This window comes from Stegodyphus dumicola, chromosome 3, assembly GCF_044657685.1.
Source record: "Stegodyphus dumicola isolate Sdum_Otavi_A_Nest chromosome 3, ASM4465768v1".
Taxonomy (NCBI): domain Eukaryota; kingdom Metazoa; phylum Arthropoda; class Arachnida; order Araneae; family Eresidae; genus Stegodyphus; species Stegodyphus dumicola.
The window spans coordinates 90,056,761-90,069,386 of NC_140770.1; the positions used below are offsets into that span (position 1 = coordinate 90,056,761).

Sequence of the window (12,626 nt, forward strand, 5' to 3'; positions counted from 1 at the left end):
TTGACGAGATATTAAATTCCAAATTTGTAGATCATATTTTGTGAAATTTGATTGACCATGGACAAGAAATAAAATGCAATATTAGAATAAGCTTTCGGATATTAATATAGTAAGTGATATGCAATCATATGGAAACTGTCTCGAAAATTCTTTCCAAGTTGACCAAAGCAACTCTTTTCCCTACAGAAAATCTTATTTACATAATATAATACTAGAATTCATGTTCTAGAAGGAAACGGCAAGTTTCGAGTATTTTCACATAGCCAACTCTTAACATTATGCGCATAAATTAAAAAGGAAAAATACCGTCAACCAATGAATTTTTTATGATAACTAGATTAGGATCCTTAAAATCATATGACTATTGAAAACTTTTTAATTACTCGCTTGAATGTATTTTTGGCATACTAAATGTAAAAAAATTAGAATTCTAAAATATTACACTGAAAATGAAGAAATATCACTGAATTACAAAATCCGTTTTGAAAAAATAATGAATTTTGAATTACTCTAATTTAAGTTTTAACCAAGGAGAGTGATAACGATTGTTTTGTAGTCCTCGAAAATCTAAAGAAATTTCAAATTTCAAAATAAAATATTTTTGTTAGATTTTATCATACGAGAATCAAAGTTTTTTTGCTTTTTTTCGGAACCAGTATAAACACTTACTAAATATATCTATAGGGAAACAGGTTCCACATAAAAAATTAGATTTCGTTTCCACATTTTTTAAACTTAAAAAGCCATAACGTTAATACTTGTATCATTTAATTGGAAGTCTCTCTCTCTGTACGTACATATATCACTCTGTATATTTTAGAGTTCATACTTACACTGATAAAAGTGTGTAAGCCAGTGCTGTCATTCAAAATTATGCCCACCAATTTTATACCGATGTTTTTCACTAATGTTTTCAGGCTGATTGAATATGCTTCCTCCAGATTGTAACACGCCTGGAAACACTCCCCAAACAAAAAAACTGAAGGAAACTCGACTCCAGTCCATGATACTCTACTTTACGATGATATCTGTAGCTCTACAAACGTGCCCATTTCGTAGGCTGAGTTAGTAGGACACAAAGGATACGTTTCTTTGTATGCAACTTTCTTTTATGCAGTCTGTGACTTAAGGTATAACTGTATAATCGAGTTTCTGTAGCCTCAGCGAACTCTTTTGCAATCTGGGGTCACGTCAATTATCTATTTCTTTTTGCGATTGTTGCGAAATAATACTCAGAGTTTGTTGTGGCTCGTTTTCCAATCTGACTTGATTGTCCGCATACATGAGCGGTGTTTTTATAAACGGTTTCCAGACTCCTGACCTCCTGACTACTGTTAGGTCTTTACAGACCTGTGAGAGTGTCGGTTCTTTTCATTCTCCTAATCGCACCCCATACCTCATAATACATCAGATGTCTTTTAAATGAGATATCCCATCTTTCACACGCAAACGTTTTATCCAACTCCTCGCACAGTCCTTGAAATTAGAATCTGAGACACCTTTTCGCACTTTTTCCACACACGTCGATAGAACGTGTGAAAAATTTGAATATTTCTGTGTAGCGAAGGTGAATTCCATTGGACTACATGTTAACGTTGACCATGAGTTATCAGCCAATAATTACCTTTCATTGAACTTCATTTAGCAGCATTAATGTAAATCATGTTTTTAAGCTTGTTACTTTCATTTCTACCGCCAATGTAATTGAAAGCGAAACAAGAGCAAACGTACTAAAATTCAAGCAATAGAATAAACGCATTTTAGGAAAATCACAAACGGTTCCACATAAATTTGGTCTTTTATGGAGATAGTTGTCTTAGCGAAGAGGACTTCGATTTGTATAAATAGCTTTATCATATTAAAAATATTTAACGTCAGTTAACGAAAAATACTGAAATAGAGTTAGGTATGTGATTTTAGTAATAAAACCAGGAATTAATTGCATAGATAAGAAATAAAGAGCTTATAATGATTACGATGTAGTGAACAATATTGTAGTTATGGCACAAAATTTAGAAAAAAAAAACATTATCGCTAATTTTCTGCAAGTATATTTTTAAATGCGCAACAAAAATCTTAGAAATAAAGCATAAAAAATTACCTTACATTACAAATTTTGCATAGCAACACAATATTCGTTTAGGTAATGAACGCGGACCGAATTAAATTTATCCTTTTGTTAATTACTTTTTTTCCTGGATTAGTTTGAACTTCAGAAAATAAATCAACCTTTCTATAATTCTCCCAGATTATGATCTAAATGTTTTTAAACGTTTGCTAAATTACAATTAAAAGAACTTCCAGAATTTTTTACCTCCTTCTTACAGCAGATTTTCTTCCACTTCTCAGAATATCATCACAAAGAGAATGCTTTTCATAACGTCTTTATTCCAGTTGGAATCACATATAATACACTGTAATTTTAACAACAACATAAGACATACTGTGATTAATTTAAGTGATGTTAAAAGTAGAAATGAATTCTCTTTGGCGCTATCTGAATACTGATTTTTCTGATGCGTATTTCCTGCGTAAACAGGATATATGAAATTAGGATAAATTACCGAAGAATGTAGGTCATTTTATGTTACATCCATTATAACGCCGAATATATGTATATTTATTAGTCACCATCATACAACAGTGATGAATAATTTAACATAAAAATATGTGCTTTTTGAAAGAGGAAAAAAAATCTGATTTGGCCAGCGCATCCTCCATGTTTTAAATAGCAACTATCTTTCGGTAAAGTATCACTTCCTGTTGATCGTTTGGAAACAAAACTAATTTGTTTTTCCAACAAATATTAAGGTTTCTAATATGCAGCTTTGGATTATATTTTATTAGGTAAAATTTGCCATGAATAAAAACTGATTTATAAATTCTTATTATACTGATTCTATATTTTTCCACGAAAATCTTTTAGACTTCCAAGTTAAGTACCACTTCCGTTTTATCATATACAAGCATTTAATATGTTGTTTTTAGTTATGACTGTATATGCACTGTACACACATATACGAGTTTTAAAGACCAAATCTGAGAATTTTTGGGTTATACCATAATATATTTTTTTCGCGGAATCTGCAAGAAAATTATCACTTCCATTTTTATCAGTTTTAGCCAAAAATCTAATAGGTAGTTGCTCTTGATATGCAAATCTTAATTGCTAAAACAAAAAAGTGTTGGACTATGTTTGAAAATGCTTTTTCATTACAAAACTGTTAAGGGCGTCAAGTACAGTACCACTTTCGGTTGTCAAATTTTCCCCAAATCTAATCAACTCTTTAAATGAGTTTGGAAAGCGTAAATACGGAAAAACGAAATTTTTGGAAATTTGCTGTAGGAGTCATTGTAGACGAAAATTTCGTTGCACACATTCACACAAACATCATTCTATAAACAGTAAAAACTTACTGTAAAGAGCCTAATTCGTGCTTATTCACTGAAAATTCGCTATCGATTTAAGTAAAAATAACAAGCCGAACAAATATTAATTTAGAAGTCAAACAATAAACGCTAATATAACGCTAATTTTGGTTGTTTTACTTCTAAATTAATTCAATTTTGAATCAAGACAGATGAGAAACATGCCAAAATAAAACATAAAATTAGCAAAGCAACTAACTTGTGTTTGGCCTTTTTATCAGGAGCCAGATTTCTTTCAGATTTCAGATGATGAAAAGGGATCTGCGATCTGCCCTCGGTCTTGACTAAAATCTATGTCAAACACAAAGTTGTTGCCTTGCTAATTTTATGTCACTCATTTGGAGAGTGTTGGATTTAGTTTGGAAATAAGATGGATCTTTCCTTTTCTACATGAATCGTACTGGAGCTCTGCATTTCTTATTAAAAAGTGACATTTGATCCAAATTGCCGTAATCGAAAAGACTTTATTTGATTGATTTTTGTAAGCTGGAGCCATACATTGATGGCCAGTCATCCAAGAAATAATTCGTTATTTTTTGTTCATGTACTTGTTTTGAAATTCCGTATATAAATTATACACTGGTTATCCAAATTAAAGATCAATGAGAAAAAATATGCTCATTAAGTAAATGTTGGAACAAATGTCCAAAGCTGTAATTATTTATGTTCATTAAATACGATTGAACACAAAACTGCACTTCCGTGCATACGTTAGAGCCAGAAATGCAAGTGTAGCCGGAATGTGTACGCAATGGACGCATGTTGGAATTCCCATCTCTAGTGCTGTTTAAAGTGAATGCGACTTATGAAAGTGATCAGTATTCAGTAGTCATGTCTTAAAAGCATCATTTAAATGAAAGACTAAAGTGGCGAATAATCGGAACAATGAAGGCACGTCAAACACAAATGGAGGTCGCCCAAGATTTGAATATTCCTAAAAGTGTCATATGAAAAGTTTGTAGCCACTTTTTAAGCACTGGATCAATTGATAGATAGTCTGATAAAGGGTGAGACCAAGAATAACAGCTACATCAAAAGAACGTTTTCTGTCGTTGTCTGTCCGAAGAAACCGCGAAGCATCTACAAGAGATTTGGTTTTAGACCTTCAGGCTGCCATAGGAACTTGAATTAGCCGTTCTGCAGGAAGGCTTAACGAGATGGACCGTATGCGAGAAAATCAAATGGTTTGTGTCCCACTCACTCCAGCTTCCAGAGGTGCTCGATTAAACTGGTGCCATTATCATGTTCAATGGAGCCGAGACGTCTGGGACCAAGTATTGTTTATAGACGTCTCTATCTAGAGTTGTCAATGAACAGTACTTGGCCCCAGACGGCATAGTCTGAACTTGGCATAGTCTGAACAGTAATTTTAGACGTGTTTTGATCTGCAGAGAGGAAGGAACACGTAACTTACCTTTCCTTGTCTGTGAAATATTCCATTTCTGCGACCGTGGTTTGATGGTTTGGGAAGGAATCATGATAAATGGTTGCACCGAGCTGCATATCTTTCTAGGAGGGTCTGTAACCACTGAGAGATATGGGTACGAGATACTGGAACTCCAAGTTAGACTGTTTAGGGGTGCTGTTGACCCAGAGGTTTTGCTAATGTATAACTGTGCTCGGCATTCGAGGTATGTGGTGATAAGCATATGTGGTATCAAAATACAGAAGATATCAAATTGCAAACAGAAGAAATCATTGATAACAGAAGATTGCAAACAGAAGATATCACTCAAGTAGACTGGCCGCCTTACTCACCCGACTCGAACTGGATGGAGCATGTGTGGGATTCCTTAGGGCGCAGAATTTCAGTGAGGCAGATTCCTCCCCAGACCTTATAGGAGCTGAAAAGGGAACTTTTAGAAGAGTGGCATGCAGTTTCACAAGACGCGATCAACACTCTAGTAAATTCTATGAAATCACGATGTGAAGTAAGCATATCTGCCCGAGTTGACCATGCACCATATTAAAGAAAAATGTTTTCCACAAGAGGTGTCTTAAATTTTCCATCATTTCCCAATTTGGCTTTAATTTCAATATTTTGCGAATAATCAAAAGCCAAGCATTGTAATTTGTGTTAACTAATGCTTTTGAACAAGTTTCTATTAATGTGTTTTCATTAAGTATCAGTTACGTTTTATTTCTCTCATTATCTTTTAATTTTGATCACCCATGTCTATAGACAGATGCCTATAAACTTTACACTAACGATATCACTAATGCAAGTTTGATGAAGCACCTACACACATAATTATTAATTCTTAATTTAAGCACGTATTCTGTATCAGGACTTGTGTTTCTTTTGACTTGCTTTGGAAACATGAATGGTCCTGACTCGGAACAGGGAGCTTACTCAAGCTATGTTCAAGAAATTGTGAAGTAGACAATACAAGCAGGAAGGGTATACGAAACCCTTTATTTTCTATCTTTACAGGTATTCCCGAACTTCGGGATACAGAGACCAACCACTTGTGGTCTGAACGTAAGAATATAAAAACTACTAACTAAAACTCTAACTAAAACTAACTTTGAATTAGTATACAAGTGCCTAGCATTAAGATTGGCCTTTATTTTAACAAAGGTCCGTATGTAGTACGCCGAGCTGCTAAAACTACGATACGTTTGCAATTATCAAGAGGACCAAACCTCTGGCCTTGAAGGCAACCAGCAACAGAGCGAAAACTCGTAAAACTACAATGGCAAGCGGCTTGCTTCCAATAACTCCTTCCTCTCTCTTGCTTCGCGGAAAGCCACAACTTAAGTACTTGGCGTTAGCAAGACAAATTTGCATAAATAAGTTAAAAGCTTTTAATTCTGGCCGGAAGTAGAAAATAAGAAGTGATAGTAAAGATTTAAAATAAAATAAACGTTAGTAAAACTTAGGATTCTTACATCTGTAATCAGAAGACAAGTTGGGAATTGCATCTGTACAGCACATTTTCACATCGACAACAAATTGCACATCATCGCATCACAAGTTGGGGATCACATCTGTACAGCACAGAAAGGAATAAGAAAGTTAAATATTTATGAATTAATAAGGCAATGAATAATCCAAATACATACTAATTATTAGCAAATGTATCAAATAATTTTACGTATATATATTTATTAGATTATCAGTGTTTTTTGCCATTGTAAGCTTAGAAATATATATTAGGTATATTTAGGAATAATTTAATTTCATAAAATATTCCAAAAATGTATAATTTTAGACTTAATAGCCAATGCCAATTTTGTTCTAGTTTCATAATGTGAATGGAGAAATTCTGTTGAATATAAAGCAAAAAATAATGCAGAATTTTATAATTTTATTCAGATCATTATTATTTCCATATAGTCATGAGAATTTAATCTTTACATTTTGTAAAAAAAAATATTATTTATCGCTATCATTTCATGGAAGTCATTTATTATATTTCAATAGAAACAGCATGGTAACTTTTTGTCACTGTAATTTTAACTGATTAAGGAGGAAAGTTCCCGCATACGTAACTATGTATAGCCTATAAATTGTATGAAATTAATGCGAAAGATGGGGGAAAATTATTTTGCTAATTGTTAAGAAAAAAACATTTAATTCATCAATGATTTATGTGCTTTCTATTATGTTGGTAATGAACTATTCATCAATAAAATAATGTATCTCACGAAACCAGCATAGACTTTACTAGGAATAACTGTTCTATACATATTTCTTAGAAATCAATATATCTAATTATAATTGACAAAAATAAAACGGTTTTGACAAATTACTTATTTTACAGTTTGAATAAAATTAAATAGATGTCTTCTTTTTCTACTAAGTTAAACCAGATTTAATTATCCTTTACGTTGCGCTAAACGTTCTAAACGCATAAGTCTTTACGTTCTAAACGCATAAGTCATGCGTTTAGAACGTTATGAAGATAAAGAAAATAATTAGGATATTTATTATTAACATTTTTTCCTTCTTTATAAATTTCAATTTTTATTTCCATCCCAATGAGACACAGAATATATTAGATATCTTAAATAACGAAACGTGAAGTATTGTAAGACTTTTCTCTTCTACTTTGAATAAAGAAAAGTTAAACAATTAAGGCTTTTCGGTACTAAAATAGCTTTGTATAGAAAAATAAATACATTCTTTTTATTTCCAAAAAACCTCGAATTAAGTTTATTCATATATGTTTTTTTCATTATTAAAAGAAAAATATGTAAGCATAGAACGAACAGGAGAAACAAAAATTTAATACTAAGTTTAAAAATTCTAAAGAAAGGTTGAAAATTCCAAACAATTTCTTACTTGATTTTTTCTATTAAAGCAGAGATCTTAATTTTTTACATCTCCACAAAATAATTATTCGGGAAGGATAAGGGAAAACTGAATTTTCATAAAACAGAATACTCATAAGAAAAATCAAAACTTATTTTGACCAAACGTAAATTTGGTGCGTAATACTACATTTCGTGTAATTTACAGTTATCCATCTGTAAGAAATTTTTACTTCCCATATTCACTCATCTGTTTGAAAGAAATATCAATGCTACAAACTTGCATGCATGGCTAAATGTGTGTTCGAGGAAACTCAGCTGAAAAGATATATATCTGAAGGTTAAGGGAATTGTTATACAATATTTTAAATATCTTGCAAAGTAAAGATATGTATTTTTTACGCAGAACTGTGGTAAAATAATCATATTGTATCTTCAAATCAGGCATAACATAAATGACCTAATTTTGCATCAGTAATTTTCTTTTGAGGTCTTTTAATATAAAAGGAACACTTTTTTTCTGTCTGAACACAACTTCAGCCTCAAAAGCAGTAAGACCTCAGAATTCTAAGGTGCATTTGTACAGTTGCTGTTCAATATGATGAAAATCGCAGTAAGTATTGTAAAATATTTTTTTGCCTGCATTAGAAATGTCTATAATTTAAGTATCTAATCTTTCGAGTATTTAATTTGAAAAAAACCTGTCACAGCTTTTGTTTTCCTCACGATCTTAAACTTCTGAAAGGACTTAAAAGTCTCGCGTTCAACAAGTTCTCTAACTTCCTTTTTTTAAAAAATAATAGTACATTTATTAGACATCAGCAGAAATAAACTGAGAGAAAAAAGCCAATGCAATAGAATTTCATTAATTGAAATTAACTACAATAAAGTCATTCCAGGTAACTAAGTGTTAATTTTGCTTTATTAAAATATCTGATGTGTACACCACATGACTTCCTTGCACGGAATATTAAATTATACACATTTTTTCTTGAATTTCATTTAAACTTATTGGACTGAATTAAATTTATTTCGTCGATAGAGCATAAAACACAATAGAATAAATACACTCTTTAAAATTCTCTATATTTGTTTCCCATAGCGACACTCTGGCGCTTAATAGCGTAATATTTCGTTCATATTATAACTATGTCTATGTCGTAACACAATTAAAAGGCAATCGGCCTAGTGCGGCCTTTACCAATATATTATCATATTATAACTCAGAATGCACAAAATTTATATCATTTGAAGAATTATCTAATCGTTGCCACGTGTTCTATTCAATTACCATAATAAATCTAGAATGATGTATAAAAGAAATTAAGCAAACAAAAAATCACTTCGCGACAAGGCAAAATACATAAAAACTCAAAATACCTGTATTGAAAATTATGAAGTAAATCTTAAACACTTATTTCCTTTAATAAATTCCAGAATGGATTAAGCATGATTTAATTCGCAATAATAAAAGTAGGCGTTATCTTTGTTATTGCGAAGCTTACTTTCCCAAGCTTGGCAACAAATCTACTATTCTGATGTTTCAAATGTAAACAAACATGGCCTCCATGGCAAAAATAATTAGGCTTAGCGGCACTTGAACAACTTTTAAATTGTTGATAATTCTAAAAATATTGCATGCAGATTTACTAAAGGCACAAAAACCGTAACCGGAAGATAAGAACATTATTCAATAATTTTAAAGCACAAAATGCTCAATTTACAAACATGTAAGAATAAAACTGAGCTTGCTGAGCCGAATAACAGAGCGGATATATATATATATATATATATATATATATATATATATATACTTTTGGTGCGGTCGATTGCAGCCAAAATACGAGGTGCTCAACTTCATGTTTTAGCAGTCCCACATACAAAATTTCAACGTTCTGAGGCTACTTATTTTTGAGTTAAGGGCGATACGTACGTACATACATACCTACGTACGCACAGAGGCCACGAAAAATTCTCTTCAGAACTCCTTTTAAACCAGTTCTATAATTTTTTTTTGGGAAAAAGAGTCCTTTATTCTGTCCGTACTTGCAGATGTCACGCAAAAACATCGTTAAATTGCATTGGATAGCGGTCAAAATCGATATTTTCGTTGAAATATGATACCCGAAATTTTTCGCAATTACAATACTTGCTTTTTACTTCGCGCAAGGCAAATAATGCATTTTCTTGTGTATTATTTTATTTAAAATGTTATTTTTGAACACATTTTATATAGTATAAACATCAAGTTTCCACTTTTAATTTTTTCTTTCTTGTAATGTATATGACATATGTTCAAACAATGTTATATGGAAATTGGAGAAAGGCATATTAAAAGTTGATAATTGAAAATTTAATTACATTAGAATTTATCAGGAAAAAGCAACTTGTAACATACCTAAAATTAACAATATTAATTATCAAAAAGTGTTGTACGGCGAATTTTTTAAAAAATTTATTGAAAGTTTTGCTAATTCTTTTAGATGGGAGTTTATTAGTAAGTTTTAATTGACCTGATACGTCAATGAGTGTAGATAGTTGCAAATAGTCACCCTGGTAGAAATTTCACGATTCTTTAGATTTTGTTTATAATATACTCAGATCAATTGTTTAAATTTTAAAACACACATATATTTTAAATATAATAAAATAAAAACATGATTTAGAAAAAGGATGGGATTGATAATTTTCGGGACTCAGTGTTACACTTCTCTTTTGTTCTCTACTCAATATATATGTTTCTGTTACACAAAGCTAAGTTAGGCGGTGTGTATTTTAAATAATACATTTATAAAATTCTCGAAGGATAACTTTTAAAATTAATAAAATTAATGTGTAAAATATGTTTGTATACAGTGTTCTATATATTTGGGTAAAGAATTATGATTTAAGTATGGATTGTCAGTGAGTCGGAAGCAACTTTTTCCTGTACTATTGTGGAAAAAGGCTCTAGAGTTTATTTAAGAAAAAACAATAATCCATTTAAAACTTATAAGATCATCTTATTTTGCGTAGTGTCTATCCTTCAAGAGTCAAAACTTGATATTTTCAACCGAAAATAAGTTGTCTAAAAGTCAGCGCTGTATATTAATGGTTTTGAATTTCTGAAGAGTTATCGGAAGTTTTAAATAAATATAAAAATTTCAAGAGAAGGCGTTTTATTTTTCGCAGAGAATTTATTGTACTATTACTCCAAAGACAGTTTAATTTCTTCAAATCATTCAACAAGGCATCTAAACTGGATATGGACTAGATTTCAATATATTTTTATGATCGATTTAAAGTATTTTATTTATTTTTGATATATTATTGCAGGTTAATTAACATCGTTACATCGGTTATTCTCTTTCTGCATTTAAGTCTACGATCTTCACATTAGAAAGGTCGTTTTCTAGATGCAGGTAGAACCACATACGTGCTTGAGAACTCCCTTTTTTTAGAACTGGTTATCATATATGCATTTCCTCAAATAGGGTATACTTTTTTGTATTGTGCTGTGTTGAAAATTGGGTCGCTCTGAAGCTCTTCCACCTCTTATTATAAATGCTAATGCTCAACGTAGAATTTAAATGAATTGTTGAAAATATCCTTTTACAAGTGAAATATTTAAAAATGTTCAGGTGAATGATTAGATTCTTCAATTAGGCCTTCATTGTTATCCGCATGAGTTCTAAACAATCTAATAATCAGATAGAGAATTTAAAATTGATTTAACTTAAAATAAACTTAATACTAAATCCATAAGCTGACATAATTGTGCTTAATAACTGTTCTTATTTATTTTTTCAGGTTTTCCTGATGGTACTTGGTGTAGCATTTGCTGGTGATTTGCTGCTTGGAGGCCATTTGCCATATCCCGTACAGCCTGTACGATCGCTTGGATTCTATGGATATCCGATTCGAAACTTCATTCAACCGATTTTTTCTTCTGGGTTTAGGGATATTTCTTCTGGATTCAGGGACGTTTCAGCTGGATACAGAGATATTTCTTCTGGATACGTTGGATCATTAGGATTTGGAGGTCCTTATTACGGCACTCACTTTTGAACCTGATTTCAAAAGGAAACTCACTGGCTACAAGAGATAATCTGTGAAAGAAAACAGATAATTTTCCTTTAAATTTTGGATTAAGAAACAATGTCACGGCATCTCTGCTTGATTAAAGCTGTAAAATAAAATTTTACTCTGCATAAACTAGATAGCTCTGTTGTTTTATTAGGTTAATATTACATAAATCACAAAATGCTACCAAAATTAAGAGGTATTACCAGTAGTCTTTTATGTCTATTAAGAGAGCTGTTAAATCAGCTAATATAACGAATATCATTGACATAATTCTTTAGTAAGTACGCCACGAGTAATAAAATATTTACAAAGAATTGCCTGGCATATGAAAGCGTTTTGAATATAGAACTAAATTTACTGCTTTGAATATAGAATGCTAAATTTGGTGATATGTACATAAAATACTATCTCGCCTTTTATGCTAGTAAAATAGCGTTGCGGCTTCTGGTTAATAGATAAGAACTGTTCGTACGTTTACCAGAACTGTGAGGATTCGGGACGCTTTTTATGTAAATCTTGATCCAATCAAATATATTTGCAAAAGATGCAGATATAATAAAAGAAGCATTTAATAGATTTCTCCTAGAAATCAAATATAAGCATTTCAACACAAATAAAATTAATCTTTGTATGAATACTATTATTAACTTTGAAGACAAATTTGAAATAGTATAGAAGATAAAATATGCTTATTACTTTGCAGAGTGTCTTAAAAACGCACTCCGCAGTTCCGGTATCAATGTTACTTCTTTTAATTCTTCATATAGTCAGCATTTTCATACGCATGTTTCGAATTTGTAAATTAAAATTTTGCATATTAATGAACAGAAAACACACTATACTTACAATATTTGACCACCAGAAAATATTCTAGC

General features: G+C 31.3%; 1 long non-coding RNA gene across 1 annotated transcript; it reads left to right on the top strand.

The window, feature by feature from the left end:
• The first annotated feature begins 8,171 nt into the window (after window positions 1-8,171).
• LOC146998042 (uncharacterized) lies at window positions 8,172-11,883 on the top strand. The gene is made up of 2 exons (XR_015040234.1): window positions 8,172-8,299; window positions 11,476-11,883. It is a non-coding gene; the product is annotated as an uncharacterized LOC146998042 (long non-coding RNA).
• Window positions 11,884-12,626: the final 743 nt, after the last annotated feature.